This window comes from Lissotriton helveticus, chromosome 3_1, assembly GCF_964261635.1.
Source record: "Lissotriton helveticus chromosome 3_1, aLisHel1.1, whole genome shotgun sequence".
NCBI lineage: Eukaryota > Metazoa > Chordata > Amphibia > Caudata > Salamandridae > Lissotriton > Lissotriton helveticus.
In genome coordinates, this window is record NC_136061.1 from 328,111,364 (window position 1) to 328,136,770 (window position 25,407).

A 25,407-nucleotide genomic window follows, 5' to 3' on the forward strand; every position below is an offset into this window, starting at 1 on the left:
TGGGTATAGCTTGAGAGGTCCAAGACTTCTTTGAGGGAATTTGCCAAACTGACTACAAAAACAGAAGAGGGTCCCTGAATTCAAAAGATACGAGGAGAGGGAGGCAGGGAGCAAAATAGAACAAGAACAAACCTCTCCTAGGTAGCACATTAATAAAAAAAATGTAAACTTTATTTCTGGTTTTTACACAGAAGTATAGCAACGATGATACAATGCAGATTATAGCAACGACTGCGTCTGAGTTCAACCATAGCAAATCATGAAGAATACAGTCACATATGACAATGACAGCAAGAAGTGAAATATCATCCAATATAGAACACATACGGTATACAAAAGACTAAACAACCCAGTAGTTCAAAATGGAGGAAGACCTCAACATCCCCAGCAGGGAGGACCTAGCCAATCAGCCGGGAGTTAGGGATCTCAAAGCACCATGTCAAACAGCACCCGCCCCTTATATCCAGCAAAGGACCTCTAACCCACCCCCTCTGGAACTATGTCAGCCGCCGTCTGTGTGCCCTTTGTCGCCTTGTGTCGGGATACGTAATCTCTGTATGGGCCCCATATGTCCACAGGCCTGGAAGTGCTAGGAATTAAGGTGTAAAATTCTTCACATTGGACATTGCAAAACGCCAAACTTCGGAGCCAGGCTTGCTGAGTGGGAAATCTACTGCTGCCCCACAATAACGCAATCTCTCGCTTGGCCAGTAGAAATCCCAAGGCAGCCAGTCTACGAACCTTCCGAGGGAAGTTGGACACATAACCCAGCAAGGCTATCTCTGGAGTAGGAAGAAGCTGCATGGACAATATGTCCCCCAGTGTAGAGTGAACCAGCGTCCAATACTGATGTATTTTAGGACACGTCCAGGCGAGGTGAGCGAAATCAGCAAAGGGAGACATGCATCTCCGACAATGGTGTGGTCTAGTGTGGTCTATTCTATGGGAGCCCCGGGGAGTGTGGTACATCTTACTGAGAAACTTAAAATGGAGTAGTTTGTGTCTGCTGTTCAAGGAGACCTCGTTGGTGGCCCTACAGCACTGCTCCCATTGGTCGTCCGAAATAGGCTTACCCAGATCCACCTCCCAGGCCGCCCGCACCCTAGCATCAGATACAGGCCGGATCGCACAACACTGCTTATATAATTTGGAAATCAGATGCACACCAGCAGGGCTCTGTATCAACAACGTCAATGGAGGGGTTGGCTCAGGGGCAGAAGGGAAGGAAGGAAATATGGAGCGAAGCGCGGAGCGAACACGAGTCAGGACGAAGATGTCCATAAAGGTGCGCTCACTAAAGCGGGCCTCCTCCGAGATCGAAAAAACATGACCATCCGGGAATAAATCTCCAAATGTGCGAACATGAAATTTCTCCAATGTACGTTGGACCAAGGTCTCCCCAGTTATCGGGAGAAGAGAAGGATTAGACAGAGGCAATTCAGGGGAATATAACGATTCAAATCCCAGCAACCTACGTAACCTGTCCCAAGCCCAACATGTGATCGAGACCGTTTGAACATCTCGCCGGTCACGGGGGAATCCTGAAGGTAGGACATGAATGAGCTGACGCAGGACAACCAAGTCTTCCTCTGGCTTTAAATATGGGACGCGTGCATCTGGGTGAAACCAAGCATACACGTAGCAGCATTGTGCAATTAGGGAGTACAAATAAAAAGCCGGAACCCCGAACCCTCCTCTATCATATGGCAAAGTAAGAGTCTTCCAACAGACTCGGGCGTCTTGTCCCCCCACACTAATCGTAAAAGTAATGTACGCAATTGCAGGAAAAAATTATTCATGAGAGGCATAAGGATATTATTAAAAAGATAGAGAAACCGGGGCAGGACGATCATCTTAATAATAGCAAACCTACCTGCCATGGACAGCGGAAGACGTAGCCATTTCACGATCTGAGACTCCAATGAACCAAATGCTCTACGAGTCTAATCATTGTAGCAGTGTCAAGGTGAACATGAACTCCAAGATACCTAACCGAGTCGCTACACCATTCCAGAGGGAATTCGCAAGGCCAGGCGGTGGTGCTGGCAGTGAGAGGGAAGATAATGGATTTGTGGCAATTAATACTGAGCCCAGAAAACCTACCGAACCCAAGGATTTCCAAAATCAAGGGCTCTAAGTTGTTATGGGGCATCCTAACGTAGAGGACAGTGTCATCCGCGTACAAGGAAATTAAAAGAGGACCCGTTCGAAATTGAAGGCCACGGTGAAAGTGGTTCTCTTGGAACTGGCGTACCAAAGGGTCCATGGCCAAAATAAAAAGGAGCGGGGATATAGGACACCCTTGTCTCATACCACGAGTCAAGGGGAAAGGGGCGCAGAGAGGGCCATTAAGGCGCAGCCTGGCAGTCGGACTGGTGTACAGCAGAGCCACCGTGGAAACAAAGCAGTCCGGCATACCCATACGGTGCATGACAGAGAGGAAAAGGGCCATTCAAGCGAGTAAAATGCTTTTTCAGCATCCAGAAATATGGCAGCGGCGGGCATGGAGTGGTCAATTCTATGCAACACAGTGTATAAGGTCCTCAAGTTAAGAGAGGTGGATCTGTGTGGCATGAATCCCGACTGCGTCGGTGATATGATAGAATTCATCAATAAAGACAATCTAATAGCAATAACCTTGGCCAGTATTTTATAGTCCAGATTTAACAACGATAATGGCCGGTAAGAGCCACACAGTTTAGTGTCCTTCCCCGGTTTGGGCAGAAGAATGCTCACCATCTCTCTGAACGTTGGGTGAAGGATACCGACCTCAAGTGCCTCTGCATAGACCTCCAGCAACCTTGGAACTAGGATATCCTTATATGCCTTATAGAAGTCGGCCAAAAACCTGTCAAGACCTGGCAGCGAAGATCCTCGCAAAGCGTTGATGGCCTCCACAATACTACCTGGAGTAATGGGGACCAACAGAAAGTCTTGCGTGTAGCGTTCTAAATACACTAGGGCGACCTCCAATAGGTAGTCCCCCTGGCCACGCAGGTCACCCGTGAGTGCGGAAGTGTAGAGATCTTTATAATAGGAAAGGAAATGATTGCAAATGTCCGGGGTAGAGTATAGTGGAGTATCATTAGGGCCTGTCGTTTCAGTGATGTAAGCAGTGTCACGCGGGGGGTGCAGAGTATTGGCCAACAACTTCCCCGGACACTCGCCCTCACCATATCTCAGCGCAACATGTTGCCTACTGAGGAACAATAGCTCCCTCTCCGCGGCCTCTCTAAACTCCAGTAGCAGCGCCAAACGCTTCGCCTCCCCAGCCTAAGAAGGCACATCCAGCATGTCGCGCTCTAAAGCAGCAATGTCGCCCTCAATACGATTCAAGAAGGAGCGGAGGTCACTTAGGACACCAGCATGCTTGGCAATACATACTCCTCTAATATAAGCCTTAAAGCCCTACCAGAGAACTGCCCACGTGTCCACCGATCCCGTGTTTATGTCAAAATAATCCTCAATCGCCAGTCTGAGCTCTTCATTAAAAACCGTATCTAAAAATGCACGGCCAGGAAATCTCCACTGTCTCTCATAACCCCCAGGTCTGGGAATATTCAATCGAAATATCACTGGGGAATGGTCCGATAGTGTGCGGGGGAGAGTCAAGACATCAGCCAGCCAACCTGCCACCCCCGGGGTTACCAACCAATAGTCGATCCTGGTCCACGTGTTGTGATACCTTGAGTAATGGGTGAAATCCAGACGGTGCGCATGCAGCTGGAGCTCAACATCGATCAAGGAAAACTGCACACATATGTCCCTGAGGGCTTGACGGGCACGGGGTTCAGTGTCTGGGGAATCGGAGGTGCTGTCCCTAGCAGGGTCCAGTAAGAGATTGAAATTGGCCCCCAATATTAAAAGACCGGGATCTAGCGAAAGGAGCCACACCTGCAAATCACGAAAGAAAGCCGGGGAATCCACATTAGGGCCATAAATCCCAACCAAGGTAACCTTCTGTCCCATCAATGAACCGGTGACAATCAGGGTGCGGCCCTCGGGGTCTTGGAATGTGTTATGAAGGGCAAACTGGACCCGTTTATGTATGAAGATAGCGACCCCTCTAGCATAGCGGCTGTAATTGGAAAAAAAACTATGCGAATCCCAACTTGCCGCCACCGGAGCATGATCCGATGTGGACAAATGCGTCTCCTGCAGGAATGGAATATCGATCTTATGTCGTACAATATAATTGAGAACCTGCCTACGCTTTCTAGTGTTATTCAGTCCTCTGACGTTCCATGTCATAAGCGAAAGCCCGGAAGGACCGGGCAAGTTACCTAGCTGAACCATTGAGAAATCACCACTGCAAACGCCTCGCCACGTATGTCTGATCTAAACCACATTGCAATCATTGAATCAAAAAATCTGCAGAGACCATTCGAACTGAACCAACACCCCTCCCACCCCCCACCCAGCCTCTTACCAATCCCAAAGAGGCATACCCCTAAATAACCAACTAAGCACATGCGCACTGGAAATCTTAGCATAACTGCAGGAGAAAATGAAGCACAAGGACAAGCTAGAACATTAGAAAAGAACATCACGGTGTTCACCATAGGACATGGCAACGCCACGCCAGTCGGGCATCAGAGCAATCAACAATATTGCATGCAGGAGGACGTGAATGAAAAGAAAATAAAGAAGCTTAGCAGGACACATTGAAGGCACATGAAAATAATCCATCAACCCGACACGGACTGGGAGAAGAGCTCCACACTCGTCTGTGAGTCCCCTTGTGGTGGAGAAGCAGATCCCGGTGCACCAGACGCCCCAGCATGATTCCTCTTATATTCACAGCAGAATTCCTGCGCCTCGATCGGAGTATCAAACACTCGGGACCTGCCATTTATGTCCACCTTGAGCCTCGCTGGGTACAGCATGCCATAACGTAGACCCAAGTTTTTCAAAGTTGACTTGACCCCCTGGAATTTGTGCCTCTCCTCCTGCACCACGATGGAGAAGTCCGGGAAAAAACCCAGCTTATTCCCTTGCCATTGGACGTCCCCCATATCGCGAGCCGCACGAAGAGCGGTGTCTCTGTCACGGAAGTTCATGAGCCTGGCGTTGATGGGTCGTGGAGGCAGGCCCAGCCGAGGACGGGGGCCCAATGATCTATGGGCGCGCTCCACCATGAATCCCTGCGTGAAAACCTCCCTGCCAAACAATTCCGTCAGTAGTTTTTCCACAAACGTGTCCATCCGGCCGGTGGTTGTCCTCTCCGCAACACCGATAATTTGAATGTTATTTCGGCGGATGCGGACCTCCAAGTCCTCGTTCTTAATAGCCACATCTTTGAGGATTTTCTCGCCTCTTTCCAGCCGCTTCAAGGAGGATGCAGCACCGTCCTCTACGTCTGACACTCTGGACTCCACGACATCCAGCCGCCGATCATGAACCTGGATTTTGGTTCCCATATCCGCCAGCTTCTTATCCAGGTCATCAAACCAGCCACCCAACGCCTTGAAACCGGCCCTCATTTCAGCTAGCATGGCCGTGGCAATGGAGCTCGGGCAATCAGCGTCCTGTGGGCTGGAGGCCTCCGCGTTTGATCAGCTGGAGCATCGGACGCTGCACCCAGCGTTTTATCAAATTGCTGCTTGGTCTGCTTAAGGTCTTTCTTCACCATCGTGTATGAATCTAGAAGGGGGACCAGCAGAGATAAGTGCAAGGCAAGCACTACTGCACAGACCGAGCAACTAAGAGTGAATCGCCAAATGAGTGGAATATACCCAGCCAAGCCGCCAGGCAGCACCGTCCGCACCGGGCAAAGATTGTGGAACGACAGGAGTCAGCAGTGCAGTGGCAATTGACAGGGAACAAACGATCACTAATCACAATGCGGGACCAACCATTTAGGAACCGCGAAGAGGCCTGGCGAGATATGAGGATGCGGTCGTGCGAGTACGGCCGCTGCGGCTCTGCAAGGCGGGGGAAGCCGTGGAAGGCCCAGGCCACGACGTGGCTGCAAGTGTCCAGTCCACCCAAGGTATCACAGGCAGGTAGTACAGCAAACCAGGAGACCAGGCCTGAGCACAGCGATAGGCACCGCTCTAGTGACGAGTAGTTCCGGCAGTCCGTGGACTCAGAAATGTGGGGCGTCGCCAATGTTGCAGTCTCGTCTAGGCAGTGACCCCTCAGCCAAAGGCCCAGGCCTCTGATAACGAGCAGGCCCACGAGTGGAGCAGTAGCCGCAGGCGGGAGCCAGCACACAGCAGTCGGGTCGGTATGTAGCACCAGGCGGGCACCACACACACTATCAGGGACCCAAATGCAGCCAGAGCCCCAAACAAGACCCCAGACCAGAACAAGGCAGAGCCCTTAACACTGGTAAAGTGACCCCCGGCAGTTTCGGGGGCCGAGGGGGGGAAGCCAAAACGCGACCCTCGAGCGCACCGGAGACCACAAGACCTGCCCAGAGGGGCGGCAGGGGAGGAGCGGACAGCAAGAAGCCCGCCGGTCGGGCGGAAAGGAACAACAAAGGCAGCGGGAGGGGGGGAACGGGTGCAAACTCACCGCCCCAGCAGCAATACTCCGCAGCAACCATGTGGGTCGAGATGCCGCCTCAACTCCTAGTCCCCGCTCTCATCCGTGTTTCTCCAGGCTCGATATCGCCACGTTCAAGAGATCAAAGGGAGCTCTGCATGTTCCCGGGAACTGCAGGATGGTGTCCAGCTGGCAGTAGTAGCTCCTACATTGAGCTAATTGGAAGCTTGTAAGCCCGACCGGCGGAGCTTCAAGCAGATGCGGCCATCTTAGTCGCCTCCATGGCCACGCCTCCAACAACACATTAATACATAGGTAATATATCCTTCATCTAATATACATCAACATTGTCCCACAAGAAATTATTTGAAAAACATTTTTCTTTTTCATTATTTGACATGAAAAATATAATCATAACAAATTAGTGTCATCCAAGTTCTCATTCGATATATACAATTTCCAAATTTACATATTTTATATATACAGTAGCCCCCAAAAATCTAAATATCATTCATGCATCTAAAAATGCCACACATCCTCACATTCATCCAATCTACCATACACAACTAAGCCACAGTGAAGTAAATCAAACAAGACATCACAGTAAAAAAAAAATATATATATATACTAGGGAGCAATTAGGCTTCAGGGCCCCCGCCCGCCCCGACGTTGTCCGTGGGCCCCCCGGAGCCTTCCTCCATATATTGCAGTATTATACCTCTATGTTTACTTTGTACGCTTTTGTAACCTGGTGTCCGGTGTCCCTTATCCCCACCTGGTGTCCCAGGGTCCTAGTGCCAGTCCCCACGGCACGACAGACACCGCGTAAGTTGTTCCCCTTTCTTGTGTGCAGCGCACGAGGACCTTGGCCGTACGTCGCGCTACAGGGGCGTTTAATACGCCTCACTCAATATTCAGGACTCAGCAGTTATCTTGTGTTGCCTTACTCTTCATAAGGGTAAGTTGGACCTCCCAGGCGCTAGAATTGGGTTGGCAGTGTGTCTGCTGAACCACTTTTTTTCTCCTCCCCCCATTGTTTATACTAGGTCCTTATTGATTTATACTTAGGGCTTCCATCTTAGGACGAGTCTCTCTCTATGTAAGTCCTCACCTTAGAGCCCCCTAGCATAGGACTTAGCATTAGTCCAGCGAGGTTGGACTCTGACATATTGCTCAATTATGTAGATCAGTTGTTTAATTTCGTCTCTTTTTCAGATCAGGCTCCCAAGATTCCGGTGCTTAGCACGTACTATTAGTATTAAGCAAGACAACCGCCCTTGTATCTCCAATTTTTAGCAGAGCATTTGGTATGTCATAGTACAACTTTGTGTACAAATATATCTTTGCTTTGCACAGGGTATTCACAGGCGTTTCCAACTTTTCACGGTTACTTGGTACTTCCTATCTTCACCAACAAGTTGATGCTGACTTCTATTCCCTTTTTGATATATCTCTTTTACTTGATCTTTTCCTGGCACCATGGATTCTGATAGTATTCTGTACGCTGGTGTTGGTTCTTCCAGCAGCCTCCTGCTACAGTTTTGCATTGTGTATCAAATGTATACATAATTATATTTTATGTCTCATTGTCCCTTATAGATGATGTACTTATGTTTATTTGAATTCCGAGATTGAGCCCCCTCTTGTCACTATATCTTGTTGATTGATTTCTTAATATTAAGGAAAGCATCGCCAACCAAGAATTATATTTACTGCGCCCTGACAAAGGTACTGTGAACACGGGTCCTTTCCCAAACACGTGTCGGCACCCTGTTTTTTTGTTGTAATGCTGTGTGTATTTTTTGTATATATATATATATATATTTATTTTTTTTCTGTGATGTCTTGTCTGATTTACTTCACTGTGGCTTAGTTGTGTATGGTAGATTGGATGAATGTGAGGATGTGTGGCATTTTTAGATGCATGAATGATATTTAGGTTTTTGGGGGCTAATGTATATATAAAATATGTAAATTTGGAAATTGTATATATAGAATGAGAACTTGGATGACACTAATTTGTTACGATTATATTTTTCATGTCAAATAATAAAAAAGAAAAATGTTTTTCAAATAATTTCTTGTGGGACAATGTTGATGTATATTAGATGAAGGATATATTACCTATGTATTAATGTGTTACCTAGGAGAGATTTGCCAAACTTATACTGGAGTGCTGGGTCGAGATGACCACCCCCACCGCTGTGCGGGGTTTAGCACCCACGGGGCATCGCAGACAAGGCCATTCAGGGCCTCATATGATAGGCATGTCTTGCCTTCTATTGGTTCTCCGGGGACCCCCCGAGTTCAGAGAGTGGATGGGTCCGAACAGCTTGTTTGTGGGGGAGACCCAGTTTTTCTTGGTCTCATCTCAAGGCTGATGGCGAGTCTTCCGCCTATCCGTCTTCCCTCTGGGGAAGCCTGTCCGAGAACTGGGCTCCCATCTCCCCTAATGCTGCCCAAGGTGTTAAGATGTGCTGCACTGCCACTTGTGGGCCGAGCACTGAGGAGAGACTCTGACAGAGCCTCCGCATTGATGCTTTGGTACCCGTATGTGTGGGTTGCCAGACTGCCAGGGCCTGACCACTGCCAAAATCACTTTCCGGGATGGGCCTTGTTCGCTGCCCACATGACCCTACAGTGGACCTCCTCTCGGGCCTTTGTTCGTGGCTCCTTCTGCTCCACAACCGGTGGTCCGGGCTCTCACCTCATCTGGGCTCGTGGTGGCGGGTGGCATAGAACCTGATCTATGTGATTGAGGCTCACGCTGAGGCACACAAGTCAAGTCACCTATCCAGTGTGTTGGGCATCACGCGTTTGACTTACCAGTCGTACTATGCCCGCATGCCGTCAGGATCCTTGTCCAGGATGGGACTTGAACTCCACTCATTTGGCCTCCCACCGGGTCTCCTTCCCCTCTTAGGCCACCATTCTCTGTGCCTTCTGCTCCATAGCTGTCTGTGCAGGCCGCTAGATGAAGCTCAATTCGTCAGCTCCTCCTCCCAGTGCGACTGTTCAGGCCTCTTACCACATGACTCAAGCTTCCCAACCCTCTGCAATCCCAGGCAATTATCCGACTACGCTTTACTTTCTCACCAGAGTCGCCACTCCATGGATGCACACAGAGCAGCCCTTGGTGCGGTGTGTGGGGGTGCTTGGGCTAACACTGGGGACATAGCTCCTGGGTTAGACAACTGGTGCCATCTTGGTCTTGGGGTTAGCCACACCCTTCCTTCTGATTAATTTAAACAAGCTTCATAATAAGAGCTCTTTTGTCACTGGATCCCATTTGGAAAGCCTGGTGCAAAGCCTGTTCCCAATGAGGAGGGAAACCAGTAATGAAGCATGCCACCATTTGTAGGTGAGGATTCTACGTTCTAAATAAATATATTACAATCGAATTGTTAAACTTTCTTGAGTTTGTAATGTTCGCTTTACTAAGTTTTTGCCTCTATGATGCCCATTTTAAAACATTTCAGTTGAAAGACTGAGACCTACAGAGAAAAAACAAAGCAAAGGTTTACTTTTTGTGGGTGAAAATCCTGACACTTCAGAAGCAGTTTCTATATTTCAAAAGACAGAAAGGACTTGTACCGAAAAACAGCACACAAACAAGGTAAGCAGGAAAACTGGTCTTGAAAGTAAAATTTGGTACTTCTGTTTTGTAGTGCTATATTTGAGGCTTAAAGTGCAAGAGATGCCTACTTTGAACAGAGTTAAGGATGAATTGTTTTGTATATTAGACTGCCTGTAATCTGAGAGTATAGATAGAACCAAATCTAGCTGGTGATTACAATTTAAGAATTTCACTATATTAGAAATTTATAAGAAATATTACACACCTCAGGATATTTAGTAAAAACAAAACTGGAGGGGAATTCTAAAGATGATTGTTTGTAGTTCTTTGGAACGAAAAGCAAGAGTTTGGAAAGAAAAAGACTTGGAGAACATCCTTAAAAAAGTGAGTAAAGGAAGATATGTATTTGTTTGATAATTGTACTCTAGGTAGAAATGGAGGGTTAAGAAGATAATATCAAAATATGGTATAGGAAATATAGGAAAAAGAGAAGACAAATTAATGCACAATTATACTTAAGTCAGAATTGGGACTCAGGACTACATAACAATATTTTAAAATTCTCACCGGGAATACATTTTTGATGATGTGAACAGATTTAGAAGAAGGCATTGTCACATGTTCAATTAAAAATTGCTGCAGGATCAACAAAAAGTCAAAGGAGAAGATTTCCACAACAAAACAGATCTTCAACAGGGCGCACTAACAAAAGATGTGACAACTCAGACTTTACAAATAAAAAAATGAATAAACAAATACACTAGAGCAAGTAATTGAATAGGAGTAAGTAATTTGTGGCACTGTAAAAGGAAAAGGCATGAGAATACGTGTGAGGAACAAGGAGTTACAAGTGTAGAAAACATTAAGACATGTCTCTGGTAATGAAAGGAGAATCAAAACACACAGCAAACGGCTCAAGCAAAGAAATGGAGAATACAAAATAGAAATGAGGTACAAAGTAATGCAAAACTTATAAAGGAGAAGAAGGTGAAATAATTCAGTAAACATCTGAAACAATAGTGATATGTAAAAGGAGTAAAAGAGCCCTTCCACGAGCACTTGACAAGCATTGCCAAAGCCAATTAGTCTTGCATTCCCTGGTGCGATGGTTATTTTCTTATGCAAACACTTGCCATAAAATACATTTTTTTTTAATGCAGCCACATTATTGCAATACATTTTTCTAAATTAGTAACATTTACTGGGGAGGTCACAGTATTAGTTTTTAAAAAAAATAACAAACCTTCAAGTTGTGCCATGCTTTTTAATAATATTTGTGAAGAGAAGAGTGAATCCCCACCAAACCAAGCACTCAAATTGCAGGCAGCTACAATGTTACAGTGTCACTTAAACACTTTATAAGCATCATAAATTAGTGTGTTTTGCCTTGGCAAGCAGGTGCAAAGTTAATTTAATTCAAGATTTCATTGCAAACATATGCCATACAACTAAATGTAACAAATGCTTCTTCCTAAATGTGGCATGCATATGTTTTCAAAAAGAATTTAAAACTGCGAAAACAATAACTTATCTGCCCGTTTTACGAGTGATACCTTTAAATAGCAAGTCTTTCAGTTGTGCAATACATTCTATCATTAATATAAGGGAAAATGAAAAGAGGAAATCATCATCTAACCAAGCACTTATATCACAGGCAGCTACGATGTTACAATGGCACTTAAACAGTTTACAACATAAACTTTAACAAAACGGCGATGGAAAATAAATTATGATATCAATGGGTACCCGGAGTACAGGCAAAATACATAGCAGGTATTTAAAGTTAATATAAAAAAAGATGGCGGATACTTTGAATTAGCTTCGTTACTGATTTGAAATTAACTTCTTTAAGATGGATATGAACAATGTGCCAGTCTTTGCGCAGTCAGTCATAGTCGTAAAACTTTATTCGATCAAATACAAATTGATCATAAAAGTACAGGATAAAATTTACAAGATACAAAAATAAATTAAAATAAAACCTATTTACAAGATTCATTTTCTTTCTAACGACTAATATAATTCATTTCAACTGATCTATTATATCATTATCAGACCCCAAAAAAGCTTTTGACAATTTTCAAACTATATGCCCATTTATTATTAACGCCTTAACCGCGGCGTTTTTTCCACCACGGTACGGGCGTTCTAAAGGGTGGGCGGGGCTTCGTCGGCCGTTGGCAGACGGCAGCACTGGGGACGGTGGCCGACGGGAGCACGGAAGGGGTTAACATCGCCCTCGTTTTTCTTTTTTCACACTGGCCAACAGAAACAAAGCTAGTGAAAAACATGTCAGAGGATCTGATAGACCTTTTAAGAAGTGTAGTGCCACCCGGCATTGGTTAAAATTAATTTTCTTTAACAACAGATTTAGATACATGTTCCTTTCCTTCTTATAGAGGCTGCAGAACAAAATTAAATGCAAATCAGTTTGTCTGGGCAGTTTGTCACATGGACACAGAGTTAAATCTGCATGCTTATATGTTTTGTCAGGAAATCCTAACATGAACGGAATCATATTCAGTCGAAACCTCAGCAGTATAGATCTATGTTGTGGATTGGTGACATCTGCCAAATAAAAAAGCCTCTCTCAGAGACTAGGGGGTTTAATCCATATATTATGACTGCCTGATTCTTTCTGTGTTACTCCATTCTCTCATACTCCATCATTTCCTGAAACATGCTTTTAATCTTTTGTTTTGAAACTTTGTTACATGTGGGTGGATCGTTGAACAGTTGTGGAAGGCCAATTTTGTTCAAGAGTGTTTCTACATAACCCAACCATCTTGACATCCTAGAGTTGTCCATGTTTAAGCAGCTCTTTATTATGATTTGAGTCAGTGGCACTGTGTCTCTCGTCCATATTGAGTGCCACAAGAATAGGGGCCAATTGTAGTGTGTCTGATATGTAAGGGAGACCCAGTTCTATATGTAGGAGATAGTTAGAGGCGGAGGCTGGGAGGCCCACTAAAGATTTAAAAAACTTATTTTCAATGGGTTGTAATGCGCTCGTATTCACAATGCCCCACACCCCTGCCCCATAAGTAACTGCTGCTTTGACTTTCGCCTGATAAATACTTCTTATCGGCATGAGCGGCCTGTCCTCTAGTTTTTTGGCAAATGATTTTACGGCAGAAAGGGTTCTTTCCATTACCCCCTTTCGTCCTTCAACTAGCCTTGACCATGACAAGTCTTTATCAAAGAGTACCTCCAAATAGGGAAAGGAGTCAACCACCTCTATTCTCTCCTTCTCCATGTGTAAATAGGGAGTTCTATCTCTTTTTCTCACTCCCACTATTACTGCAAAGGTATTGGTATGGTTTACTTTTAGATCTATTGAATCCATAAAGGATACATATGAAGTTATCAAGTGTTGTAGTCCGCGGCCTGTCCTGGCGATCAACACCGCATCATCTGCGTATGCTAAGATTGGTAGGAGTTTTGAGTTAAATATGGGAATGTCTCTCGTAACCTTAGAGAGAGCGTTTTCTACTCCATTTGTGTAAATGGAAAAGAGGAATGGGGCAAGGAAGCATCCCTGCCTCACTCCTCTGGCGATTTTAAATGAGCGTTTGCAGTCCCCATTTTTGGTGTATCGGACCAAGGCTGTCGCATTGGAGTACAGTTGTCTAATAAAGTTTAATATGGCTGGGTCAACCCCCATGTCCCCCATTATAGCCCATAGCTTTTCATGGACCACGCAGTCAAAAGCTGCAGACAGGTCCATGAAAGCCAAATATATTTTTCCCCCTTCATCCTGGTATATTTTTCTGTTATGAGCGCCAGGTTCAAACACTGATCTATAGTGCCCCTTCCCTGCTGGAAACCATATTGGGCCTGGATTAAGCTATTATTTTCCTTCGCCCAACCCTCTAACTTAGACGTTTTGCTGTCGTATCCAGCAGGGAAATTGGTTTGTAGTTATTTGGATCAGATCTATCTCCTTTCTTATATATTGGAACAATGACGCCTGCAGACCAGACTGTGGGGGACCTACTCGGGCTATACTATTCATAAGGTTAGTTAATAGGGGCACCCAAAGCTCTGGTACTCCTTGAAAGAAATCAATCGGGGACGCCATTGGGTCCTGAGGCCTTACCTGCACTGCATGACATTAAGCTTTCTTTTATGGAAAGGTAGCTCAGGGGGTTAATGTACCGGCTGCAAAGAACATGCGCCATGCAGATCACAAAGTGCACATAATGTAAATAGATCAGTGGGCTACTGCTTTTGTCAGAGAGATCCTTTTGTTACTTGCAGTTTATAAGTTAAAATCCCAACTTAGAACAGTGAGCTATTAACTGTCATCTAAGAGTTGCATACAAACTGCAAGGTATAAATTAGAGCGTTATGTTTCCCCCCACCCACCCCCAGTCCTTGATTATCCTAATGTCCCAAAAAGTGTTCTTTTGGACAGAAATCAATTCTGATTATTAAGGAGAACCCCCAACCATGGTATTACGTTTTAGATTCTGGGTATTGTGTTTCTCCAGACCAATCACTATAAAACTATACGGGCTACTAGTATGGTTGTCATGTGACTCCTACACCTTGTAGTCCTTAGTCTTATGTAACATTTTCTATACAGTGATTTACACACATATTGATTGTCTCTGTGTAATGTGTGTGATGTAAAGTGCTCTGACACCCTACAATGGTATGAGTGGCGCTGTAAATCAAATTAAATGCATCTGAGAGAGAGTGGTTATGAAGACTGGGGGGCACAGTTAAAGGGTGGCAGTGAGGGAATCCATGGCAGAGGTGGTCATTGGGGGGCACTAACAAACATTAATGTACAGGACACCACCAGTGCTATGGCTGGCCCTGCCCTTGAGGCCAGTCTGCCTCACCCATAGGTACCTCCATTGCCTTGTTTCAGCAGAAGTAGCTGCAACTCACCAGGGATTGACAATGCAGGATTTGCACGCACACCAAACTAAGTTTGCAAACTTCACCGTCTCCCTGCTTCATTCACAAACACTTTTTACATGTGCTGCCTGCTGTGGGGCCACTGGAATTAATTATGCAGCAAAGGATGACAACATTATGCCGTAGTATTGACTAAATTATGCATTAAAAAACAGGCTGCATCATAATGCAGTATATTTTCAGATGACGTGTGTACACATGCTAACAGTCTCTGGAAAGATTTTGCCTTATTAGTACCAGTGTAACATACAAACGCAGCAGTGAGAAAGGTGACCAGTCAACCTTTGCAATAGGCCATCCACTCCGCAGCAACACAAGTCACATTTTATATTAACTTTTGATATGTTTGAGCTACAAACAATTGATTAGTTTAAATGGTCAGATCATGCAGCAGATCTTGCATTATGAGGCAAATATGGCAGAACCATAATTTTAGAGAAAACATTTGCAAACTAGGATATTTTGCCATTCATGTTTGATCTGCTGTTGTGGAAAAAGGGAGAAGTGCTGATGACAGAAAGTCCATGGCTCGGAGACAAATGGCTTGTGTTTCCACATTTTATCGTATTTGGTACATTCTGTGATTAGAAGCATATCCCACTTTGTGAATATATTTTAATGTCAATAACTCATTATAACCTTAAATAATCATGTGTATCCAGTGGTTGATTAAACTGGGCAGTGAAATGCCAAACAAATACTAAAAATTGGGATGTCTGCGCATTCTGGTCACACCTCTGGCCCCACCCACAGATCCAATTCTTGGGTTATTCCCGCCCTCTGATTCTCCGCCCACTGTTCCCCTACTTTTTTTCCCCCACTTCGACCACTGTGTAGGACTCAGCATCCCTGGACCTGTGATGTGCTGCCGCTGCGGGCGCCGTATGTGCCACACATTTACGGTGCCGGGCTTCCGCATAAGGGAGCTGGCCATTATTGTATCCCTAAATGTGAGCACGTTGTCAGTTTGACATTGACTACACGTAGAGGGACTCTAAGTTTGTTTTAAAAAATATAGCTAACATTTGGACCTATACATTTTATTTTGTATAAATATTTGAATGTGTGTAAAATTTAGCAATGCCTGTGGAATTCTAGTAAAGGGAGCACCCATTGGCGAATCACTAGCGTGTGTGATTGCTGCATTATTTATTACTAACTTTGACGTTGTGCTTTAACTTTGGATAAAAGTTATCATGAATTCTAGCACCAAGAAGCCAATATTGGTAAATATGTGTGCTACAAATAATCCCTAACATATACTGTGCATACAGTATATTTAATCTGGTGCTTTAATCATAGGCTGTTTTAAAGTATTCTGATAAAAATCGAATCGTCATGAAGACACCCTTGATTGGTGTTGGATCGAGGACCCAGAAGTCTGCACACCTAGCAGGCAGAGATAAAGCACCTGGTCAGAAAGTTTAGCGTTTTCCCTACAGGCGGTGTTTGTTGGCCTGTGGCAGGGTCAGTCACATGTCCTGGATTCCTGGCATTTAATTGAGTTTATCCCAGTTCTGCGCCCCAGTGTTTCTTGTGCCCCACCTGGCACACATCATGTCGGAGGATGATGATGACGTTAACATTTTGCTCCCCCCTGGAAAAATGTCTGCGGACGCCCATGCGCGCTGTGGAACTTTGTTGGCGCTTTATGCGCGTTGGTTGAAGCAGGGGCGGTTGGGAGTGTGAGTCCTATCTCCCCCTCTCCTGCCGTGCGGGTCCCTGAATGGCGTGTGCTCCGCCAGAAAGAATAATGCATCTGCGGCTACACCCGCCGCGGGACTTCGTTGGCGCTTTATGCGCGTTGGTTGAAGCAGGGTCGGCTGGGAGTTTGAGTCCTCTCTCCCTTCTCCTGCCGTGCGGGTCCCTGAATGGCGTGTGCTCCGCCAGAAAGAAAGATGCGTCTGCGGCGCAGTCAGTCAGTGAAGGAAGCTCATGGGTAAATAATGCTGTCCAAGCAGCAAATATATGAACCCAGTTATTACCTGGTGTGATAAATATCACGTCTTTAGTTGAATTTCGTCAAGTCAAACCTGCCGGAATTTAAAGTGGGAAAAATGCCTGGTAAACCCAGGGACATGCCCATTTTGGTGCACTAAGTATCAATAGCTGCATGTTATGCCCCATTTTGGAGGTAGATCTTGCAATAAAAGATAATTATTGCACCCACTAAATTTCAAACACATTAGTGTTGGTTTTCAAGTGATATTTATCGCACCAGGCCACTCGTAATGAGGGCCTATGAGGAAAGTCAGTGGTTTAGACTGTCCTCTTCTTCATGCAGAAAAGAAAAATGTATCTACCTTTGGTAGCAATATTGCTAGTAATCTTCCTGCAAATGTCTCACCTTATGAATACTCCTTTCAGGATTTAACTTGTATGGCAAACCTTTTCCACACCAATAGCCCTCCAGTGCCACCATGTGGTGACATTAGGCCCCAGTCGTGACTCCGCCCTAGGATGTGATGTTACTGGAGTATAACAGGTGCCACTTAGAGGTTTGGCATCAGTTCTTGATACTTATCTACCACCCGTTAAGGTATGTGGGGCTACACCAAGAGAGCTACAACAGTAACCAACACAGACATAACATGTTTGCATACCATGTGATCTTACTAATTACAGAACTCAATCACTGGGGAGGAGGGAGGGCGGACAGGAATATTATGTAACAACCAAAAATATTGTTACAAATGGCAAGTCACTTTTACTTATGATTGATACATTTTCTCACAGATGTCTCAGTTTACGAATGAGTTCAAAAGAAGTCTCTTCCTTGGAAGGTGGACTGAGCAGTCCTAGTTAATCAAAGAATCATACAGCTCACAGAACTTATCATTATGTGCCTGAGACACGAGTCAGAATTGCTTTGCAAATGTATGAAAGAATGACCACAGAGCTGATCCCAGCAGCTGGAACACCTCTGGAAAGAACAAAGAAAACAGCTAATGGTAAATAAACATGAATGCCCTTCAGAGGGTCTTTATGATCTTGGTACAAAGGATGATCCAACACAAAATGGTACATTTGTTCACCTGCTTGCCCTTTTTAGTTCTGGCAAAGACCACAAAATGCTGGTAGTCAACTCTGTCCAATTCCATGTGGTCACTTTGGTATTTAACCACATGTCTTGTCTATGCAACCGTTCCTCCTTTGTTGGATCCATAGGAGGAAAGAAAGATGGAAGGGTTTTAGGCTGGCCCATATGAAATGCAGATACCACATACGGTAAGAAGGATCGGTAGGTGAGAAAAAATTACGTATACCAGTAGAGAACTGTGAAGAGTCTACAATTCCAGAGGGCTTACGTTTTCCAAACCAACAAGCATAAATAATTACCACCAACAGAACAGTTTCTAAAGTAATATGTCGAGATAACTGTGCCTCAGCTCGCATTAGGATGCCATCAAGAAAGTCAATACAAGATTCAAATCCCACTGAGGAACAATAAACGCTGTGGGAGGAAACAAGTAAAGCAATCCTTTCAGAAACCGTACCAGATTGGTCAGGCAAACACACGAAAGCAAACAGGGATGCTAGGTAGCTCTTAATTACTGGAACTGCAATGGACAGCCCAAATTACAAGACTTTAGAAAGGCATGAATTAAGGTGGTTGATTCCTTCCCACTCACACCTGTGAATGAACTTTCTCTTCAGACACCGCTTTGGGGCTCTCATCCGCCATATGGCATGAGGCAACAAAAGAATGCACATGGATATTCTGACAAAAGACCTACAGGACCGCGATCCAAACCTGAATCAGACACATTGGAACTATTGCCTAAATATCTTTGCCCTCTGAGGAGAAAGGAAGGCTTCCATAATAAGTATGGTGACCATTGCCACTTCAAAAGTCAGCTTCTATGTGGGAGCTAGGTGAGACTTCTGGAGTAAAGCCCAGGTTCTAAAGAATAGTTGGTATCCACTTGAGATGTTCCTTGATGAGCTTCGGGGTCTCTGTGTTCGCCAGCCAGTCATCCAAGTCTGGAAATGTGAGGAATCCCTACTTTTGCAGTGAAGCTGCCATGTCCACTAGCAATTTTGTAAAGACTTGTGTGGATGTCATCAGTCCAAAATAAAGGACCGCAAACTAAGAGTACCAGGACCTCCAACGTGAACCTTAATTAGTGCCTGTGGGTAAAGAGAATTGGAAGACCCTGGTGATCCAGGCACACCAACCGATACCATGTGTTCAAGGCCAAGAGGCTCGGACCCATGGACAGCATCTTAAACCTGTCCTGCTGGATGAACAGGTTCACAAGACAGAGATCCAGGATAGACCTGAGTCCTTTTTCTCCCTTGGGGACCAAGAAGTAAAGGGTATGAATCATGTGCCCCTTTCTTCTGGTGGCACTACTTCTAAGTGCCCTGTTTATAGCAAGGCAAGGACTTCTGCCTCCAGGATTGAAAGATAAGCTGGCAAGCACACTCTAAAGGAAAGAGGGAGGTACGGTGGCGAGTCTAGGAATGGGGTAGTCCAGTGGACCAACTGAAGCACCCAGCAGTTGGTCATGATCATCTCTCACTAAGTGAGAAAATGGGAGATCCTCCCCCCAACCACTGGAGGATGATGATGTGAGGGGGGAAAGGAGCAATACATTTGTTGTGGCATTTGCTGACATACTAGAGACTACACAGCCATAGAATATCCCCTGGCACATCCGGTAAAGTTGGCGATATTGACATGCAGGGGAGCCCAGGCCTAAGGCATGAGCAGAAGTCTAGCTGTTCTTTAATCCTTCCGAGGTGGAGTCGACTTTCTCTCTAAACAACCACTCATCATCAAAGGGCAAATGTTCATGAGTGTAACCTGAAACAGTGTAATACATGCAAGCAAGTCGATGCAGCGTGACAGCTATATCCACAGATCAATAAATTGTATACTTGGAGTCAAAGCAACATTTCAAGATCTGTTTTGGGGCATCTGGTCTATCACTGACAAGGTCTGGGAATAGCTTACTTTTGCTGCAGCTACTGAGGTCTCCAAATACCAGCATTGCAGCAGAGCTCTTGAAGGAATCCCAGTACCATAAGAGGCACCCGCACTCCAGCTGCCTCGGCGAACACTGGGCCAAGAGCAGGTCTTTGTGCGCCCACCAATTCTCAAAAGAGGCCGGGCTATATCTCTTTCACCTAGCATTAAAGAAGATGGGCAAAATGAAAGTGGCAGGTACTTCGACAGGCATTCTAACAACCCTCGAAAGACCTCTACCATTGACTGCTTTCTTGCTCGTGCAGTTAGGATCATAAATAAGGAGATTGGGAATGGTTGACTGCAGACTTTCTCTTAATGTCGATATACCACAGCAGTCTCATTGCCAACTAATTATTTACCTACTATCCAGCTTGTACTAAAGTTCTGGTTGTGGAGGTAAATAGGCCTACTTAGATATAAGGGATGTCAGGCACGTTTCATAAGGGGTCTCCCGTTACAGAGCAAGCAGTTAAGCGCCAAAGAACGGGAGTTAAATTCTCAGGAGCTAGTGATAGAGGAATTAATTAATAATTATTGTTATTCCTGCACCACTGCCGTCGGAATCTGTTTTAGTAAATTTCTGTTTTTCGAGAAGTGAGTCTTTCATCATAAATCTTCTGATGCCAATCTATGAGAGGTTGGAGTGGAGTAATACCAATTCCTTAAATGCAATGTAGGTAGCACTTAAAACAGTGCACCTCAGTCTTAAGGAATCGCTATTAACCACCAACTCCAAGTTGGTGGTAAATAGCGATTTCCTTTCAAAAAGCACTTTTTTGCTTTTTGAAATGTGCCAGGTGGCACACATCCATGCCCTTAGGGCATGCATGTGTGCCACATGTGCACACATGCACATTTCAGGGGTGCAACAGGATGTCGTTTGGACACCCTGGCACCCTTGAAATTCCTCCCGGTATTACCGATTCGGTAATACCGAATCGGTAATACAGAATGACTTCACATTCATTCCTATGGGCCTCCAAGCCCATAGGAATGAATGGGTAGGTATTCGTTATTACCGAATCTCAATTACCGATTCGGTAATAACGAATATTAAGAAATCGGTATTTTTTTACCGAATTCTTACTTACATCTGAAATACCGATTCCTAAATACCGAATCGGTAAAATTCGGTATTAAGGAATCAGTATTTCCAAGTTACCTACATCTAGCCCATAGTACTTCACTGGCTGTCCAGGCACTGCAGTTTTAACACCTTTAACTCAGAGTTCATTCTCACTGTTAGATGAGTCCCATGGATTGGGCCTCCTAAGGATTCATTTGCAAGGGACTGTGATAAAATACATTTAAGCTAACTGATCTTTGTTGGAACCTCAATAGTCAACACATAATGAGAATGTTATATAGGCCAAATGTCTGTCTGACTAATTTAGACATTGGTGCCAATGACCGTGACATTTTAGTCATGAGATCTTAGTCAGTGCCTTTGTTTAATAGGTTTTCTCCCTTAGAGGGAATGTGTGATCTGGACTGACAGCCATTTTGACTTATTGCAGCACATTCCAGGAAAGACCTCTGACCTCCAGGTCAGGGTACTCTGCTATCCGCCCCAGCAGCTCCGTCGTTGGACCGCTGCCTCCTACACCTCTCTGCCAGGTAGGTGTTCGAGGCACTCCTCCGCCAGCAGGCTCCTGCCTGCACCTCATCTCTTGTGGTCCAGTGGGGGAGCCTGGCTTTTCTGCTGGTCCGCTCGGCCAGTCTTCTCTGTCTGTCTTTTGTTCTGTTATTGTGCCTGTTTTTCTGTTTTTTATTACTGTGCCTCATTGTGACCTTTGTCTTGTTTTATTTGTATTGTGCCTGTTTTTCACTGCCCTTTCCCACTACGTTGTTGCCCCCGCGGACCATCCCCCCTGCTGGTTTCCGCTCCCAGCTGTGTTTCCCTCCCCAATCCCTATTTAATGGTGTGCGCTGCGCTGCGCAGCCGCGCACAGGGCACACCAATGGCCCGCCAAAGGCAATCCCGTCTGCAACCACTGTTCCCTTTTAGGTGCGCGCATGCGTGCCCTCGCACCTCTCTTCCCCAGAACGCGCACTGCCGTGTGTGGAGCGCATGTACACACAGGAAATCCCACAAGAGTGTTTGCGCCGCCGCTTTTAAAAGGCGAGTGGTTCGAAAACAAGCATTTCCAGGATGCAGTGAGGACGGGAGCCGCAGGTAGGTCTATCTCAGCTTGGAGCTGTTGGGCTGAGGGCACTTGCTGTACTCTTCTGTTAATAAAGAGCAGGTGCTGGGCAGAATGTGTGCTTTTGTTTAAGTATTCATGTTAATTGCAGCCCCTTCACGAGCTGTGATTAACAGGAATACTTAAACAAAAGCACATAATCTGTAACACAAGAATACAGCACGTCTACAAACACTGCGTGTCCTTTCAGGGTAACTTGAAGATACACGCCATGTTTTTAACTTGCTGTATTCTTGTGTTACTAAAGAGTGGGTGCGGGCAGATTGTGTGCTATTGCATTAGTATTCATGTTAATTTGAGCCCCTTCACGAGCTGTGATTAACATGAATACTTAAAAGTACACAATCTGCCCAGCAGCTGCTCTTTAGTAACACAAATATACAGCAAGTTAAAAAACACAGCGTGTAGCTTTAGATTAACCTGAAAGGACACGCCACGTTTTTAAACTTGCTGTATTCTTGTGAGCCAACATGAATTATTGAGGTGAGGTGCCCATTAAAATGTATAAATTATTGAAAACCTGGTTCCATCACCTCCCTCTCGCTGAGATCCAGGGGCTTGGAGAGGACTGTCTTATAACAGAAGTATCTGCGCACATGCAGTGCTGGGATTGAATCACGATTATGAAATAGAAATATTTGCCTATGCCTCCAAACTAATTAGGGTACACACTGATTCATGTACGAGTAAACCACAATTTATTAGTTTACCCAAACAACAGTTTATGTCTTTCAATTTTTACTCAATTTGCAAAAAAGATATTCAAAAAACAGACCTAAGACCACTATCAACCTCATGTCTTAGCCATATACAATTTGAAAAAACAGTTTATACATATATACAGTGAAACAAACAAATACTTGACGTTTTGACAAAAAGTGACTTTTTACCATAAATACATATCACCATGAATACATTTATATAACATGGACAAATTGACCATACACATGTGTGAATAATGAAGAACTTTTTACAAACAATCACAAATAACGGGAGAAAAGAAAAAAGCGTATTTTTCAAACGAATTCAACTCCCAAAACCTGAACAAGATATAATCAATTAAATTTCAGGAACATTGCCCATTTTTGCATCATTAACATTGGCCAACTGGCCAGTGAAAAAAGAAAAGGGGGGTGCCGACGCGTTTCGAATCCTGATTAGTGACTTGCAGGATTCTCGTCAGGGCAGTATGATTCTAGTCCATGGGAACTGTTTGAAATAAAGAACAAAACAGAGTGTTTACTAAAAAGTGGGTCCTCTAGCCACTACTCTCAGAACTCAGTGAGTGACAGAATAAAGCGTACCTTATGTTAATCCTGCCCACAGTCACTCCTGTTTACATGGGAATGTCGTCTATGCCGTGGGGTTTGCGCTGCAACAGAGTAAGAAGTGGGTCAAGTCTAGCGGGGGTGGAGACCCTATTTGCACATGGATGTTAAACGATTGTTTGTTACCTGCATTATTCTTGGACCCTTTGGCAAACAGTGCCGGTGTCTTTCAACAATTATGGTTGTGCTCATTTAATTTCTGAAAAAAGTAGACAAAAAGAAGCGCGTGTTTTAATGCACTGCTCACTCGGTGGCACGCTAGTGATCATGGCCATTGAGGGATGACTTACTTGAACAACGGTCCGCGGTGGCGGCAATGGGGGTTCTGATTCTAAAAACGTGTTTGCCCAACAATGTTTCGCTTCGCAAATCTAAGGGGGTAAGGAGAGGAAAGTGTTAGCGCCCTGTTGCGCTAAACCTGTGTGCTTGCAACCAGCAATAATGGCAGATCAGATTACCGGCGGGTCTCTGGCTTACCGCAATTGTCCGTAAACCTCCGCTCCGTGTACTTGCTCCAGACCGACACACTAAGGTTTGTGGATGTCCGTGGCATTGCCGGTTTGGAAAATCACGGACCATGTGGTTAGTCTTGGGCCAATCAGAATTGAGTACAGATTCTGATGCACTCTGGGACCTGTAGTTTCAATAAAACAGGCGATTGTTTTTTCATGCCCTGTTTATTTCACTGAAACTATTCAGAACAGATTCTGATGCACTCTGAGACCTGTAGTTTCAATGAACCAGGCGATTGCTTATTCATGCCCTGTTTATTTCACTGAGACTATTCAGACCCTTATTAACACTGTCAAACTTGAGGATTAGATAAGCCTCCTTGCGCAACAACATTGCGTCAACGTCTTGATAATGTTTGGGGTCAATCCATGCCAGTGTGGTCCATTTGAAGTCATTCTCAGAATGATCGTTACTGATAAAATGTTCCACCATGGGAGCGGTCAAGACTTTTTTCTTTAGACGGGATCGATGCTGGGTAATCCGAGCGTTAATGGGCTGGTTTGTTTTGCCTATATACACTCTGTTGCATGGGCAAACCACCGCATAGACGACATTGCGAGTCTTACAATTAGTGAAGCATTCATGCTTCCACCTGATGCCATTATTCGTGAATGTGTCACCTTCTAGCGTAGTGGAACACGACACGCAGTTGCCACATTTGTGGTGCCCGCATATTGGTTTCAGCTTCCACTGTGTGACAAGGTCACTTTTGGGTAATGGGATATGACTGTCCGCTTTAATCAATTGTTGCCCAATGCTTAAAACATTCGAAAAACAGGGCCAAATTTACTCCAAGAGAAACATTATTTAAAAAGAAAGAAAAGAAAGATTTGGAACAATTGGTTTGCGTCACAACATTTGGCCAACACACAAACCAATTCAAGAATATAATTCGGAAGAATTGGCACCTGCTTGAGACTTTGGAGCACCCCCTCTCTAAACCCATTTTTGCTATGCGTAAGAATAGAAGCATTGGGCAACAATTGATTAAAGCGGACAGTCATATCCCATTACCCAAAAGTGACCTTGTCACACAGTGGAAGCTGGAACCAATATGCGGGCACCACAAATGTGGCAACTGCGTGTCGTGTTCCACTACGCTAGAAGGTGACACATTCACGAATAATGGCATCAGGTGGAAGCATGAATGCTTCACTAATTGTAAGATTCGCAATGTCGTCTATGCGGTGGTTTGCCCATGCAACAGAGTGTATATAGGCAAAACAAACTAGCCCATTAACGCTCGGATTACCCAGCATCGATCCCGTCTAAAGAAAAAAGTCTTGACCGCTCCCATGGTGGAACATTTTATCAGTAACGATCATTCTGAGAATGACTTCAAATGGACCACACTGGCATGGATTGACCCCAAACATTATCAAGACGTCGACG

General features: G+C 44.9%; 1 protein-coding gene across 13 annotated transcripts in view; it reads right to left on the reverse strand.

Moving 5' to 3' along the window:
* Positions 1-25,407, reverse strand: part of SPATA22 (spermatogenesis associated 22) — a 1,667,071-nt gene that overhangs the window by 979,512 nt on the left and 662,152 nt on the right. The gene's annotated exons all lie outside the window — the stretch shown is intronic.